This window comes from Schistocerca serialis, chromosome 5, assembly GCF_023864345.2.
Source record: "Schistocerca serialis cubense isolate TAMUIC-IGC-003099 chromosome 5, iqSchSeri2.2, whole genome shotgun sequence".
In the NCBI taxonomy this organism is placed as follows: Eukaryota; Metazoa; Arthropoda; class Insecta; order Orthoptera; family Acrididae; genus Schistocerca; species Schistocerca serialis.
Genome location: NC_064642.1, coordinates 495,270,834 through 495,287,594, shown reverse-complemented (window position 1 = coordinate 495,287,594; position 16,761 = coordinate 495,270,834). Strand labels below are relative to the sequence as shown.

General features: G+C 44.5%; 1 protein-coding gene and 1 non-coding gene across 4 annotated transcripts in view; one reads left to right on the top strand and one right to left on the bottom strand.

The window, feature by feature from the left end:
* Positions 1-16,761, bottom strand: part of LOC126482282 (patj homolog) — a 520,071-nt gene that overhangs the window by 336,013 nt on the left and 167,297 nt on the right. The gene's annotated exons all lie outside the window — the stretch shown is intronic.
* Positions 3,929-4,003, top strand: Trnat-ugu (transfer RNA threonine (anticodon UGU)). The gene has a single exon. It is a non-coding gene; the product is annotated as a tRNA-Thr (tRNA).

Sequence of the window (16,761 nt, the reverse complement as noted above, 5' to 3'; positions counted from 1 at the left end):
CCGCTACGATCGCAGGTTCGAATCCTGCCTCGGGCATGGGTGTGTGTGATGTCCTTAGGTTAGTTAGGTGTAAGTAGTTCTAAGTTCTAGGGGGCTGATGGCCTCAGAAGTTGAGTCCCATAGTGCTCAGAGCCACTTGAATCTTTTTTTTTGTGCAAGAGAATTAAACGTTGATTAACGCAAATGAGTTGCGCCAGCCAAGACCTGTTCCGTATTATCGGCCCCTGGTAACCTCAAACAACGCGATAGAGTTAAGAGAAAAATATCTACTTGTCTAAGTCCGTCGTGTATTTTATGGAGATAACGTCAATTCCAGCTAATTTGTGGAATTAATTAGTTTTTGGTTCTCGTGGGACTGTGGTATGTGCAGTAGGCTCTGTGAAACTTTTTGAAAACAGCAGATCGTGTGTGTTACATGATATACTAGCCCTGCTTGAACAAAGACCATTTATAAAAGATATTTTTCATAACAGTTAAACATACCATGCACGAAACATACGGGTTCTGAAGTATTACAGTAAGAACCTTAAAAACGCCTACGCAACTCTACGCAACAGCTACGGTAGCGTGCGAGGAAAAAAAAAAAAAAAAATACTGGACTGAGAATTTATCGACAAACAGGTGAGAATAAAAATAATTAACTATATTAATTAAAGTGTTTATAGGCCACAATTCTTTTATAACTTCTTGTTATGGAATGTTTTAGCACAATGGCTGTTTGTATGTGAAACTGTCCGCAGCATTGTTTCATGTCAGTTCGTCGCAGAACTGAGAAAGTAATTAACATAATTCTGCAGTCCATTAAAAGTTGGTCACAGAACGGATTACGGACTAATTGCTGTTAAATAATTTAAATAATGAGAGTGGCAAGGCTGCGGTCTAATTACGCGCAGACAAATCTTGGGAATGTACGAATGCGAAATTAAGCGCCACGTTCGTACGGTCGTAGTCAACACCTGGGCAATGCCCCCCCCCCCCCCCCCACCATCCCGCATTCCTACACACACACACACACACACACACACAAACGCAACGCGCGCAACGCACACGCACACACAAAGAGTAGCTGATGGCTTGCGTTTTAATGGACGACTATGGTCTGCTCTGTATCGTGCGCGAACTTTACTATGGACGTGTTCCCTTAATATAATGATCACTTAATTAGGCTTCCATGAAACTTTCCTGTGGGTAAGAACGAATCAAATATCATGTAAATTTCACCCCAAAATCTCACTCAGAATGAACCACATCACGTTGAAAGTTACCATGATTCCATTTTCAGCACAATCACAAGCACCGAGGGGATCAGCAGCTCTTGCTTTCGCAAATGTAGGCTACGGGAATACGGAGGCAAAGCGATGAAGAGAGACTTAATGAGTATGTGTGCGCGTGCTCACCTAACACTTTAATAAAATATTCAAGTGCGGCAAGTGGTTAACTGTCCACGAGCTTTCGGTACACATCTCCTCTTGAGAGCCATTGTCAAGTGGCTGATTGTCGTGTGGATGCCGCTGTCGTGCTTATATAGCCGCACTGTCACCAGTGACGTCTCTGGTGCTCAGTCCAGCAGCATATATGGTAAAGTTTTGGTGGTGCTACCGACGCATCCGCTTCAACTCCCAAATCACAGGATCCCAGGCCATACTCAGCTGCAATCCACCGTCTTTAATGAGGGTGGTGTTCGATATTTTGGTTTCTATAGCTTCGTTTATTATGCTATACCAGATGCCGTTGGTCCGTTTAGTAACAGAAGTCTCGTCGGATGCAATTCGGTGTCCGCTTTCCACTCCCTGTTCCGCTACAGCTGATTTTTCGGGACAGCGTATGTGGAAACACTTTTAATGTTCTAATACGGCGCTGTTCAATAGCGCGGACAGTCTGACCGACATGAAACTACCCACACCCACACGGTATTTTGTATATTCAAGGTGTTCTGATGCTTACTTAGTCTTTCACATGCTTCATTAGTTGCCGGCTCTTTGCTGGAGGGTCTAAAGACTGTCGATTTTATGTCACTTCAGGAGCCGGCTAATCTTCCTGTTATTGAGCCACAAATTAGTAAAATCGCAATCTATTTCATGTCTTCTTCGGAGGCTTTCTGCTTTCGTGACTTAGATGCAACTGCTTTCGAAATTTGTCTCTTGTTGTAACAGTTTCCCTTGAAAAAAACCTTACGTAAGTGGCCAAGTTTCCTTGGCAAGTTTTCGACGTCTGCGACGGTTTCAGCTAAATGCACTAAGGTCTTCAGAACAGACCGTTTCTGTGCTGGTTGGTGCTACCTGGTGGCGTGCAGATGCCTATCCGTGTGGGTGGGCTTATGGTGGTTGTGCTGTGACGGAGACAGCCGTTGAGTTTACGACGGACAAGGACGTCCAGAAACGACAAGGAACCATCCTTCTCTACTTCCATCTATATGTAGTCGTGGACGCTGTTGATGTGTTCCAGTATCTTTTCCAGCTTTTCATGTCCATGAGGACATGAGGACGCCAAATCATCGTTGGCGTAGCGATAAAAAAAATCAGGCTTTGCACAAGCTGTGTCCAAGGCTATGCCCTCGAGACGCTCCATAAAGAGGTTCGCTGCAACTGGAGATAAAGGCTCCCCATCGCGAAGCCGTCTGTCTGGCTGAAATATTCTTCAGCACGTAAGAAATATGATGTCGTCAGGGCATGTTTAAATAAGCCCACGGTGGTGTCGTCAGAGAGACGAGACAAGAAGTCTATAGAGTCCACACGTGGACAAGGAAACCACATCAAAACTAAAGATATCTCCTTGACCAAGGTGTAGCCCTTTAATTCGATCGGCAAAGTCGGCCGTATTCTTTATGTGGTGCGCACAGTGCCCAACGTGCGACGAGAGGAGGCTGGCCAAATGCTTTGCAAGCCTATAGGTCGGCGATACGATGGTGCTCACTATAGGCCTTAAAGGTGTATCCTCCTCATACTTCCGGCAGACCATAGATCGTGGGTGGTCTGGTGGAGGAGGTTCTTAATAACACTCTATCTCAGCGATGACCGCCTGAGAAGCTCTGAAACCTTCCTCAATATTCAAGATGTTTGGTACGAAAGCAGTTTTTGGTATCTTCCTCCAGCACTCAACGGATTTTCGCGTCTTATTCGGTTCGTTCCATTAGGACGGCAGCACTGCCTTGCTTGTCAGCTGGCAGGACGACGGTGAGAGGATCGTTGCGGAGAGCACGGAGGCCATCGCGTGCAGCTGTACTCATGTTTGGTGCTGGCGGCTTGGATTTTAAAAGAATGTGGCTCGTTTCAGTGGGAAACTTGCGAACTGCTTGTTCAACACCATTTAATATGTTCACGAAAGAGATACTCTGTAGTAAAGGAGGAAAAAAATGTTGCAGCTGTTAAGATGATTACGGTACGTTCCGCAGTTCTTCGTTCTGCTCCGTGTTGTTGTAGTGAAAGGCGACTTTCTGCTTCTTCGTGGCTATCTTCCTTGGTGATGACAGTTGTGCTACCGTTGCTGCATCGATCTAGTCCTAATCAAAAGCCGAAAGTGGCAGTGTTAGTAGCAGGTGAACTGCCAAAACTCACACCGTTTATGTGCAGCTGTTTTATGGTGAAGTGAATCTTAGCACAAGGAAATATTCTTCTCGTTACTGCAGTGTCGGCGTGATGGTTAATAATGGCAAATCGTGGGATCGCCTTCTCATCACCGCAAAGAACAGAACAGAAACCATCTCCATATAAGTATATAGTTCTGGCAACACTGGCAATGACCTTCTCCTTCTGTGCGGATGCACACATATTCCCCGAACTCTTACGGGACTTGGCAAGAATGTCTTACACGAGTAATGAGTGTGTTGGGGTGGGACACTACGAATGTAGCGCGTGGACATACAAGCTGAGAATGTGGGTCTCGCGGGAGGTGTGCGCGAGATAGTCCCTGCAGCTGCGCTATCCTCTGTGCCCTCGGTGGCTCAGATGGACAGAGCGTCTGCCATGTAAGCAGGAGATCCCGGGTTCGAGTCCCGGTCGGGGCACACATTTTCACCTGTCCCCGGTAACATATATCAACGCCCGTTAGCAGCTGAAGGTATTAATACAATCTCCATCTATAGTTAAGGCTAACCAGCCATGACCTCCTCCTCCTGTGCGGATGCACACGCATTGCCCGAACTCTTACGGGACTCAGTCAGATTGTCTGCCGCGAGTAATGGGTGTAGTGGACAGGGGCACTACGAATGTAGTGTGTGGACATTAAGTTGGGAATGTGAGTCTCACGGGGAGCGTGCAAGGGATAAATCCCTGCAGTCGCACTATCCTCGGCGGCTCAGATGGATAGAATGTCTGCCACGTAAGCAGGAGATCCCGGGTTCGAGTCCCGGTCGGGGCACACATTTTCAACTGTTCCCGTTGATGTTTATCAACGTCTGTCGACAGCTTAGGGTCTTGGTTTAATTATCATTTCTTTCTAGAGCGCTGCATCGTCACCGATAGTATCTGTTCTTTCGGACATGTCCGAAACAACAGATACCATCTCCATATATTAGACACGCGTCGTCAGCTAGAGCCACTGGCCGTCTTTTGCATAATTATCACGTCATTCAATTAAAACATTCAAACATAAAAGTGGATCGCTTGCAAGAATACCACGTACATGTGAGCTCTCTTCTCAGGACTCTTCTATGTTTCCGCAGCTGAGGAATCGAAGTGTCCGTCTGTTACGGGGAAATCTCGTGTTCGAGAACTCCAATTGGATCTCCCGTGTTGTCAAAGATTTTTTCCATTCGTTTCTGAGGAGGACTAAAACAAGGTGCAGTCACCCTTGCAAGTACACATGAACTACTACAATGAAGAGCGGCGTTATGGGTGAAATGATATTCTGACAACGTACCTTTCGAATACTGTCCTCCGACAACTTAGGCAGGTGATTAATTAGTTGTCAGTCTGCAGGATGAACCTCATAGTAGCTTGAAGTCAGGGTAACTTATTTTCTGAGATTATTTTAATGAAGATTCGCCATAACCGGACAGTTTATTTGATGAATCCTACTTCGATCTCACACTCATTGGGCACTCATTTTTCCGCCGCCACATGACCTCTGCTGAGACACAAGGATTTCGTATAATCACAACGACTGGCACAATACGTTAAACAGCTAGAAGAAACAGTCCAACGTAGACGCAGTTTCGAGCTCATACATACCATCAACGGTTACGTAAATCACTTGAATTGCAGTGATCTGTGACGGGTACAAGCATGCATTAGTACTGTCCGCAGATCACCAAGTAATCACCCAGATACGGGTATATAATGGGCGTGCGATACATCAGATCGTCAGTGAGCACTGTTACGTGCTAGTGTAAGACACGGGATGACACAGGTTAAAATCCCCGTCCAGGCATCAAGATTTGTATTTTCCTAGATTTTCCTAAATCACTTAAGTGAATGCCGAGATGATTCCTTTGAATTTCCTTCCAGTTTCCCACTGCGACATGTCTTATGGCTGGTCTGATGCTGCCTGTCCCTAATCCCTGATACCGGGCCGGCCGGTGTGGCCGAGCTGTTCTAGGCGCTACAGTCTGGAACACCGCAACGGTCGCAGATTCGAATCCTGCCACGGGCATGGAGGTGTGTGATGTCCTTAGGTTAGTTAGGTTTAAGTATTTCTAAGTTCTAGGGGACTGATGACCTCAGAAGTTAAGTCCCATAGTGCTCAGAGCCATTTTTGAACTTGATACCGGGACAAGTATTTATCATGGAATTTTACTGTATGGAAACTTCTTATACACATACAGGAAATTTCTGAAGTACTCCACGCACCGATCATCTGCCTCTATGCCCACGTAACTGCGCGCGATATCTGAACTTCCTTTACAAGGGCGCGCTGAGGTATAACGCCGTGTCGACAGCGTCTGTCATCTACAAGTACCCTCCAGAGGTGCCACGCGGTGAGCACGTCAAGTGGCTAGGCCAGTGCAGGCTGGATTCGGGGTTAGCGAAGTTATGAATTGGATGCTCAGTTAGGTAAACAAGCTCCCTGCAGAGCTACTACGGCCTTAAACACGACGACAATGTCTGGAATATGGTGCGTCATGTAACTAATCTGTTTCATCAGACTGTTGGATAATCCATGCTAGTATCTTGAAACCACGTAGAAACGCAGCCTGTCTCTCTGTAGGGCAGGAAATGTTGCTCTGCAATGAGAGACTAATGACTGACTCTGTCAAGTTCAAATATGAGTCGTCAGCACAAAATCTGCCAACACGCCGGATACCGACATAAGAAGTACGCATATGTCAACCAAATAAGTCAGGATCTTGGTGATAAATGTTACTCTCTGTTAACCGTCCCATCCCAACTACACAAGTTTCGGAAAGGTGAGATGGTTTGGGAAAAAGGCAGAACGGATCACTGATTATCACGTTGACAAACGGTAGCCAATGGAGTGTAACACTTTGTAAATATTAGTATTTTAGTGAGAGACCAGGTTTCTTAGCGATTCTTCGACCATGTACGAAGGAAGGTTAAATAATCACTCAAATGAAGAGGAAATATAGAGCCGCCAATCCTCAATGTGGGACTGGAAAAGAGCCCCGACTGTGGTCTGTGAAACACTTCCATGGCCTTATCAAATACTTAACGACATGTTGCATCACCTTTGGCTGACGTTAACCACATTCTTTCCGATTATTTAATAAAAAATGTTCTAACAGACAGCATCTCGTCATTTCAATAATAACTGACGGATCAGAATAGGGAAAAACTTTTAGAGACCAAACAATTACCGCGCTGTTGTTATTAGCTGTACACAAAAGACTCTTGAACGGATGGTAAATTACAGCTTTATTTGGTTTCCTCTACAGTTCATAGAATGTAAGAAAATATTTTCTGTGTAGAATCAACTATTTTTTCTTTTTCCCAGAAAATATCTACTGCGTAACTTCAGCGTACATCATCTTTCGGTATGTTTAACAATGGCCCCTCTGTGGAGCTGTGTCAATGTTAATGCAGTCCTGTAGTAGTTCTTTGGTGAAAGTTGCTTTTACTGTCTTGTACCCCAGACCATATTTTTAAAAAATAAAAAGAAGCTTTAGTGATTATATTGTTGAAACAGGTGATCCAAACCTTCAAAGTACGATTGACACAAAAAGTGAAGAATTAATAATTTGCAAATCTGCCAGAATCCGGTTTCCGCATTACCGTCAAAACCGTAAACCGACAATTTTTGACGTAGATCTTATACCATGGCAAAAATGCGGGACATCAATCCATGCGCCAAATTAAGATCTGTACCTTTGTCAAAACCAGCGAAAGAAATGCTATGGCTAGCTGTTAAATACAGGCTCATTAAGAATTACTGGGCGATTGCATAATATGACTATACTTTAAGCATCACTGAACATAGTTGCATGAAGTAAAAAGTATCTCAAAGGGGTAAGTTTGAAATTTCAATGGGGGCATTTCTTTGCAAACTGTTTTTTGCGACAAATGTGTACCACGTTGTGGCGGCGTTACCAGGCAACGGTAGCTGATGTATCTTCTGTGCTTAAATGGAGGCAAAGGGAGAGGTATTTAGGCATGTGGGTATTTAGGCAGCCTTCGACGTCAGTATGAACATGCTGCGAGTAGCAACGTGGCCACGGATGCATCTGATATCAAAGAAAAATACCTTATGTTATGCCTACTGGAGGGATTCAGTTAATAAAGGGCGTGTTAATTTCGTATGATGTCCGCAACGTGGAGAGCCATTCAATAAAAGCAGACACCAACAATGAGGAAAACTGATTACAGTATAGCCCGTCCTAAATGAAAATTGCACTCAAATTGCAGTCCAGCCAGCCCTTAAAATGACGGTGCATTCCGAGAATTGTAAGGCTATTATCAATAAGTATGAGTGTCTGCCAGAATCGATATCATATAAAATGAGGTAACATTTTGTTTACCTGGGAAGCGCCAAATAGTTTCCGACCAAGAGGATGTGATATACTGTGCGCTGTTGTTTAGACTGAACGGGGTAGCCGAGAAGGTAACATGTTTCGGGTTGTTTCTGAACTACGTGTCCGGCTTGTATTTGTTCAGGGAGAGAAATATGACAGGGCGCTTATACCTGGCCGTTGGGGGCAATGGTCAGCCATTAGCAGAACAATTTTTCTGCTAATGGCAATAAGCGTTAAGTTACCACGGGCGTTGAGTAATTATTTGTGAGCTTAAATGGGTTACGTATTAACAGGACAGACCTGAAAATTTTAATATAGGGTGATAAGGCGCCCCATATTTTACGGGATTGTCCCTCAGTTTAGCTTATGATCTCTCCAATAATGTAGCATAAAGCAACAAATCTACTAGATATGGTAGGCCTATTAACAAAAGTTTCTAAAAATGTCTTCCATTTCAACTACTAATTTATGTCCCATATTTTGATTTTGGAAATTAATCTGCTCATCCTGTTTTAATGTCTACAGTGGGTTACACAGAATAGCAACTGTTTTTGCTTTTATGTTTTTCGTTTGTCACTTACAGTTTGTCACTGTTTTCTTCAACGTTAACTTGTAGACACTACGACATAAAGAAGAGTTTTATCTGTCTACACTCATCACTTAGCCCTCCTGGATGGCCAAATTCTTTCATCGCCCCACGATCTTCACTTAACACGACTTCCAGCTGTCAGTGTTGTACAAGCAAAAGTTGTTCATAAACGACGCGCACACTTGCACACGACAAAATGGTTGGCCTACCGAGAAAGCCGGCCGCGGTGAGCGACCGGTTCTAGATGCTGCAGTCCGGAACCGAGCGACTGCTACGGTCGCAGGTTCGAATCCTGCCTCAGGCATGGATGTGTGTGATGTCCTTAGGTTAGTTAGGTTTAAGTAGTTCTAAATTCTAGGGGACTGATGACCTCATGTGTTAAGTCCCATAGTGCTCAGAGGCATTTGAACCATTTTGAACCTACTGAGAAATATTGCTCCACCTGTACAGGGCCCATATTACCTGAGGAAACGTGTCGGACGTCCTCTGATAGTAAAGTGGATTAAAGAATGTTAAAAGCAGCGCGTTGGAACGGAAGCAGAAAATCATTATGTCGGACGAAATTCGATACTGAAATGGAATAGGTTATTGTTACTACTCGTCGTGAAAAAAAGGAAGATAAGTATTTATCCAATAACCAAACAGCTACATACACACTCTGCAGGCCACTGTACAGAGTAAGGAGAAGGGTACATCGTACCAATATTATTGATTGTCTTTTCGGTTCGATCTGTGTATTGAGCGAGGGAAGATTACTATGTGCGTGGCTCTCAACGTTCTGTTGTCTCTCTTATTTTCATGACTCCTGCACGAGACGTACTTTAGTGGCAGTTTGACGGTTGTACAGTCGACTACGAATACAGGTTCTCTCAATACATTCAAAAGGGTTTCACAAGAACTACATCGTCTTCCTCCCAAGTATTTCCGTTTAAGTTCTCTGAGCATGTCTGTTTACGCTTCGTGTGAGCTATCCGAAGCCCTGTATTCGCCATACCTAATACTGACTTTATGTAATCGTTCCGTTTCGTAACTCTTCTTACGATTAATACCCAATAATTTACAGGCTCAGACGTGCTCAAGATGCTCACCACTTCTCTTCTGGTCAAACAATGTATGAATCTTAATCTTTGTTATAAGCACTACCTTTCATTTAAAGAGCGATGTCGTTCATTTACGCCGAGCGGAAGTTTTGTGCAATGTGTCTGCTGTTCCGTACGATCTTCCAAAGACGATACTTTCCTGTACACACCAGTATCGTCAGTGAACATTTCACAGTGCTGCTGATCCCGTCTTATAAATCATTCTCGTATATTGAAAACATTAGAGATCCCTACTGGTGCTTCCTCGATACACAACAGTTGTTACTTTCGTTTCTGTGTAACACTTCTTGTCCGAATAACGTACTGGGCCCTGTAAGCCAAATATTCCTCGAGGCAGCGGCATACTTGCAAAGGCACTGTGGGTTAGTTCAAGAATAGGTCTGAGCACTGTGGGACTTCTGAGGTCATCAGTCCCCTAGAACTTAGAACAACTTAAACCTAACTAACCTAAGGATATCACACAGATCCATGCCCGAGGCAGGATTCGAGCCTGCGACCATAGTGGTCTCGCGGTTCCAGACTGTAGCGCCTAGAACCGCTCGGCCACCAAGGCCTGCTATCTGGGTTAGTAATGTCTATGAAACACGCCAACAAATGTCTAGAAGTGTTCGTGTAGATACCTGCCAATGGGAGGGACTGATAGTGCATCAGCCGTCACGCTAGGAAGCTCGCTCAGCGTGTGGTTTCCTTGTGTGGTATTTCATAAAGAACTACACAACTTCCCACTCCCAGGTCCGTAGCAAAAAAACTTAAGTAGCACATAAAAAAATACATAAGATCTGGCAACGAGGGACAACAAGGCGCTATCCCCTGGGTTTCTAGTTAACCTAGGGATTCCATAGAGGCGACTGAGTTAGATATACCAACTTGAGGCTCGCCTCTCTCGAGTTGGAGATCAGACAGCAATGTTCACTACTGGACAGAACAGAACCTAGACAAATGCTGTGGTAACCTGTAAGAATGGTAGGAGTGCAGCCCGTGCGGAGGCCGTGCCTGCAGGGATGAACGAGAGCGTCGCGGCAGCGGCAGCGCGTCGTCTGCGGCACGCCGGGCGTGCGCAATCGATACGGGCCGCGAGGTCGCGCGCCCCGTGGCGGCACGACACGCCACGCGGTACCACGCGACGCCCGCACCTGTGGCCGGCGCGGGCAGCCTGCACCGCGTCGTCCGCGTCTCACCAAACGCACAACTCGTACCCCTAGGTTTCCACCCTGTGCAAAACTGAACAAAATTTCATCGCTGCGCGCAAAAATGGCATTCCTACGGCGAACAGTGGTCTGACATGTGCAGCTCCCCAGAAGTGGGACTGATTTTTTGAAGCCGTCTATACGGTGCTGTAGGTTAGGGTACTAGGTTGCACATATTGCAGCCATTCATCCAAGTCGGACCTCGTTTGCGATTAATCGATTTGCGATCAATCGACGAAAAACGTTATCACTTAATGCTAGGAATCCAAAAGATAATAGTGCTGTCAAGTGTAGCCTAGTGATTAAGATGCGTTTGTGACGTGGTGAACTTTGTGTGTTCAAATCCTATCAGGTGCATGGGAGACTTTTATTTTTAAATTTTTATTGGAATGACTTTGGGCATCAATTAATTCATTTCAATGTAATTTTTTTAAAAATTTCTAATACCTTGTTACGTCATCTTAATCATCGTACTAAGCTTATACTTTCTCTCAGTTTTTCTTCCTATAATTTTTTTTTTTTATTTGGAATCTTCGTGCATTTTCAAATGGCTCTGAGCACCTTGGGACTTAACTTCTGAGGTCATCAGCCCCCTAGAACTTAGAACTACTTAAACCTAACTAACCTAAGGACATCACACACATCCATGCCCGAGGCAGGATTCGAACCTGCGACCGCAGCGGTCGCCCGGTTCAGGACTGAAGCGCCTAGAACCGTTCGGCCACTCCGGCCGGTTGTGCATGTGATTTTAATTATTTTTATTTTTCTGTTATAATATTTTAACATTTGAAAATCCTCGATCTATCGGTTAAAAAATAAAATACGAAATAATTTATTTAGATTGGCTGTGCAATGCTGTAAAATACGTATTTTCGTTACAAGATGCACATTTTTTGAGTGGTAACCGTCATATAAACATAAATTTTTGTCACACTATAGATTAAATAACGCAGGTGAATATTAAAACGAAAGAAGTGATTATGCATAAAGCGATATTAAAGCAAAATGAGGGATAGAAATAATGAATGCAGTAATATGATGAAAACACAAAATGATAGATCAGAAGAAGTTAATACATAAAAATATATAAAATCACAAGGGCAAATATTCCAAATGAAATAAGGAGGAGGAGGTAGAAAAATGTCAGCAAATAAAAAAGTTAATACGATGATTAGAATGGCGTGGTAAGGGATTAGAAATAAAAATTATATTTAAACCAATTTACTGAATAAGAATAATGATCAAAGTCATTTCGATAAAGGTTTAAAAATAAAAATGACAAAGCACCTGACAGGAGTCGAACTCACAACCTGCAGCACACCAGGCATTATCTTAACCACTACACTACACAACCGCACAGAATAACACTATTACTTCTTCGGTTCCAAGCAACGGTAGTCAGCCTGGGCCGGCCAGTGTGGCCAAGGGTTTCTAGGCGCTTCGGTTTGGAACAGCGCGACCGCTACGGTCGCAGGTTCCAATCTTGCCTCGGGCATGGATGTGTGTGATGTCATTATGTTAGTTGGGTTTAAGGGGACTGATGACCTCAGATGTTGAGTCCCATAGTCCTCAGAGCCATTTGAACCATTTTTCTTTAGTCAGCCTGGTCCCTACCGCCCACTAATGGCCGTTCCCATGTTGGGCGTACGCGGTAGATGTTATAAAACATTTCCATTAAGTTTCTATAACATTTTGAAATATATTATCTGATAAGTAATTATTATTCAAAGAATGAGGGCTCGTTTTGTACTATCGCGGAATAGGGGAGAGAGTGCCACGGATATGGTAAACGAACTGGAGTGGCAGTTGTTAAAACAAAGGCCTTCTTCGCTGCGGCGGGAACTTCTCATGAAATTTCGATCACCAACTTTCTCTTCAGAGTTTGAAAATATTTTGTTGGTGCCCACCTACATAGGGGAAAATGATCACCATAATAAAATAAGAGAAATCAGAGCTCGCACGAAAATATTTAAGTGTTCGTTTTTCGCACGTGCTGTTCCGAGAGTGGAACGGTACTAGATAGCCATGCTAGGCACTTAATTGTAAAGTGCAGAGTAATCACGTAGATATAGGTGTAGATTATGTGCTTTGACGTTTTGTAACTCTGTTTTATAAATTTTATTAAGTTACTTCCCTACTTTATAAATCACCATTACTGTGAAACTGGTGGGCGGTTAGAAAATTTTGCTACTATCAAAGGTACAAATGTGAGCGGCAAGTAAAAAGATTGACTACTCCTGCTCTAGAGCATGGAGCGAAACTTTTACGTCGATTACTTACAAACAACCGAGGTGGGTGAATAATGGCTGCAGAGACTGATACTTGGGACCCTTACTTACACCATCGATGGTTTCAAAAAGTCTATCCCACGCTTGCTCCCCCCCCCCCTCCTCCCCCGCCCCCTGTAAGTATACGAGACACTCAAGTGGTTACTGGATATGTCTAGCGTTACTGAACTTCTCAAATAAACGTCGCAAAATAGCATGCCCAGAGGACGTGCAACTGCAGGTCTGATCGTCGCCATGAAGGTCATCGGAGCATCATACCGACAGAGAGCACAGACATTTGGCTGTAGTGCCAAAACTGCAGAACGAGTGATGACACGATGGACTCAGGACAATACAGTGGCAAAAAGTTGTGGGGCACGGATCCTTCCAGACAAAGTACGCCACGAGAAAATCGTAACACTATTCAACTGGCTCCGACGAGTAGATGGATGATAGGCGCAGTGTGATCACGAACCTTCGGGAACAGATTATTGGAAGCTGGTTTGAGTTCTCGACTTGTCATGCGTCGTTTACCTCTGATAGGATACCAGAAACAACAGTCTTGCTTGAGTCAAACGGGACATTTAGTAACGTTCTGTGGTGTTCATCGATGAGTCTCGCTTCTGTTTGTGGCTGTCAAATGAACTTCAACGTACCATAGGTGACCAGTTGAAGAGGTCACAAGAAACAAATATTCTCGAGAGCACACATGCCCAACTCCTGGAATCATAGTATGCTATTAGGGGCTATTAGATGTAACAACTGGACTGATTTGGTAGTAGTTAATGACTCAATGACCGTCAGTATGCGCCAGGAATAGTAAAACCCTACTGTCATACCTGTCATGACCAGGATACCAAAATAGCGTATTCCAGCAAAATAATGTAATACTCCACCATAGTTCACCCTCCCCCCAAGCACCTAGAGCAATGTACGTAGGCTACATTCATACCAGTCTCCAACTGCTCCTCCAGTAGTGCTGAAATGTCGACGGGACTGTCAGCAACCCTTGGCCTTTGGTCTTCAGACCGGTATCAGTCATTTTTCAAGATTTCCCTGTCATCAACTTCCACACAGAATTCCCTCACAGAACACACCCCTCAGGAATAATGGTTAGTATCTACAACCCTGTCTGTCATCTTAGGATACGCTTGCCTACAGTCCATCCAGTCCATTGTCTTCTAATACACCACTGTGTCTCTGTAAACTTTAAAGAGCGTATTCCAGTTACATAGCCAAACACATTGTGCAATGTCAATAGACAGCATCAAGTTGCCTTTGTCCTGTCTTTAGGTTTTCCGTAGTCACAACGGTATCTCGTGTGGCCGGCTTTCTTTGGAATTCAAATCGGTAGCCTCCAATTTTTCCATATAATTTGTTTCCCATGTAGTGGTAGAAAGGAAGGAAAGTCATATAGTAGCATCCTGTCGAGGAACAAGTCATTCGAGACGTAGCACAAACTCGGATGGAAATGATGGGAAGGAAATCGGCCGTGTCCTTTTAAACTCGAATCACCATGTATTTGTCTCCACTAAGGGCATCCACGGAAAACATAAATCTGAATGATCTGACGGCGATGTGAACCCTGCTCTTTCCGAATGCGAATCCACAATCTTTACCACAGCGCTACATCGCCTGTACGTGACTGTAGACGACAAAAGTGTCTCCGTAGTATGTGATATATGGCTCAGGATCTTGTAATCTTCGCTTAGGGAAAGCGTATCATGTGTATCAATTCAAAGTTGTGGTGTATTCCTCTCTTCGTGTACGCTTCCTTTATTTTATAATGAATTACTCCAGGCAAGCTGCAAATACTTTATCAAGTAGGGCTTCTTCCTTACTACAAGCTCCTCAGGTAAACATCTAGTTGGAACAGATGCCCATATTTCATCAGTGAGTCAACTGTCGATTGTCTATTCATTGCTAGGCTGTAATAATTCACGTAACTTCTATTTGTTACAAGTTTTTCGTGAAATACTTCGGACAGTTAGATTGACAGTTTATTCTCGTTGATCCTTTAATAAACTGACAATGTAACTGCCAAAGGAAAAGTCTAGGAATGTATAAACAGTCGATAATAATCATCAGCTATTACTCAATTAACTTCAGGAACCCTCATGGCAAATTTGTTTGTGTGACCTACGTGAACATTTAATCCGTTTGATCGTACGTCGAACTATTCTCTCAGCACTGGTGGGGGACTCTCATTTTCACCTGCAGTGCTTATATTTTACAGGATCTCTTCGTCTAAGAAGGCGTCAGTGTTGAAAACCATACGGATCTTGTCGTTGTCCATGGTCGCCTGACAGCCACGCAGTAAATCGAATAGATCCTGCTGGACCATATGGTGAATCCTGCATACGATGGTGACACTGAAATCCTTCTAATGGCAGGGGCCATATGGCGGGCTTTAGCAGGGATGTCTTGCGAAGTCTAGACATTAGCGTAATGGAATGAACGGCGGTGAGTCCCTGCCTAAACCCCCTCGTGCATATGTGGGACGTGCTTGACAAACGTGTTCGTGGTCGTCCTGTTCTACAACAGACTCACCTAGAACTATCACTGAAGAATGGGAATGGATACCACAGGGTCACCTCCGCAGACTTATACGGAGCATCTCACAGAATTGTCAGGCAGTGATAAACACTCACGAAGGCCATATACACTACTGGCCATTAAAATTGCTACACAACGGAGATGACGTGCTACAGACGCGAAATTTAACCGACAGGAAGAAGATGCTGTGATACGCAAATTATTAGCTTTTCAGAGCATTCACACAAGGTTGGCGCCGGTGGCGACACCTACAACGTGCTGACATGAGGAAAGTTTCCAACCGATTTCTCATAAACAAACAGCAGTTGACCGGCGTTGCCTGGTAAAACGTTGTTGTGATGCCTCGTGTAAGGAGGAGAAATGCGTACCATCACGTTTCCGACTTTGATGAAGGTCGGATTGTAGCCTATCGCGATTGCGGTTTATTGTATCGCGACATTGCTGCTCGCGTTGGTCGTGATCCCATGACTGTTAGCAGAATATGGAATCGGTGGGTTCAGGAGGGTAATACGGAACGCCGTGCTGGATCCCAACGGCCTCGTTTCACTAGCAGTCGAGATGACAGGAATCTTATCCGCATGGCTGTAACGGATCGTGCAGCCACGTCTCGATCCCTGAGTCAACAGATGGGGACGTTTGCAAGACAACAACCATCTGCACGAACAGTTCGACGACGTTTGCAGCAGCATGGACTATCAGCTCGAAGACCATGGCTGCGGTTACCCTTGACGCTGCATCACACACAGGAGCGCCTGCGATTGTGTATTCGATGACGAACCTGGGTGCACGAATGGCAAAACGTCATTTTTTCGGACGAATACAGGTTCTGTTTACAGCATCATGATGGCCGCATCCGTGTTTGGCGACATCGCGGTGAACTCACATTGGAAGCGTGTATTCGTCATCGCCATACTGGCGTATCACCCGGCGTGATGGTATGGGGTGCCATTGGTTACACGTCTCGGTCACCTCTTGTTCGCATTGTCGGCACTTTGAACAGTGGACGTTACATTTCAGATGTGTTACGACCCTTGGCTCCACCCTTCATTCGATCCCTGCGAAACCCTACATTTCAGCAGGATAATGCACGACCGCATGTTATAGGTCCTGTAAGGGCCTTTCTGGATACAGAAAATGTTCGACTGCTGCGCTGGCCAGC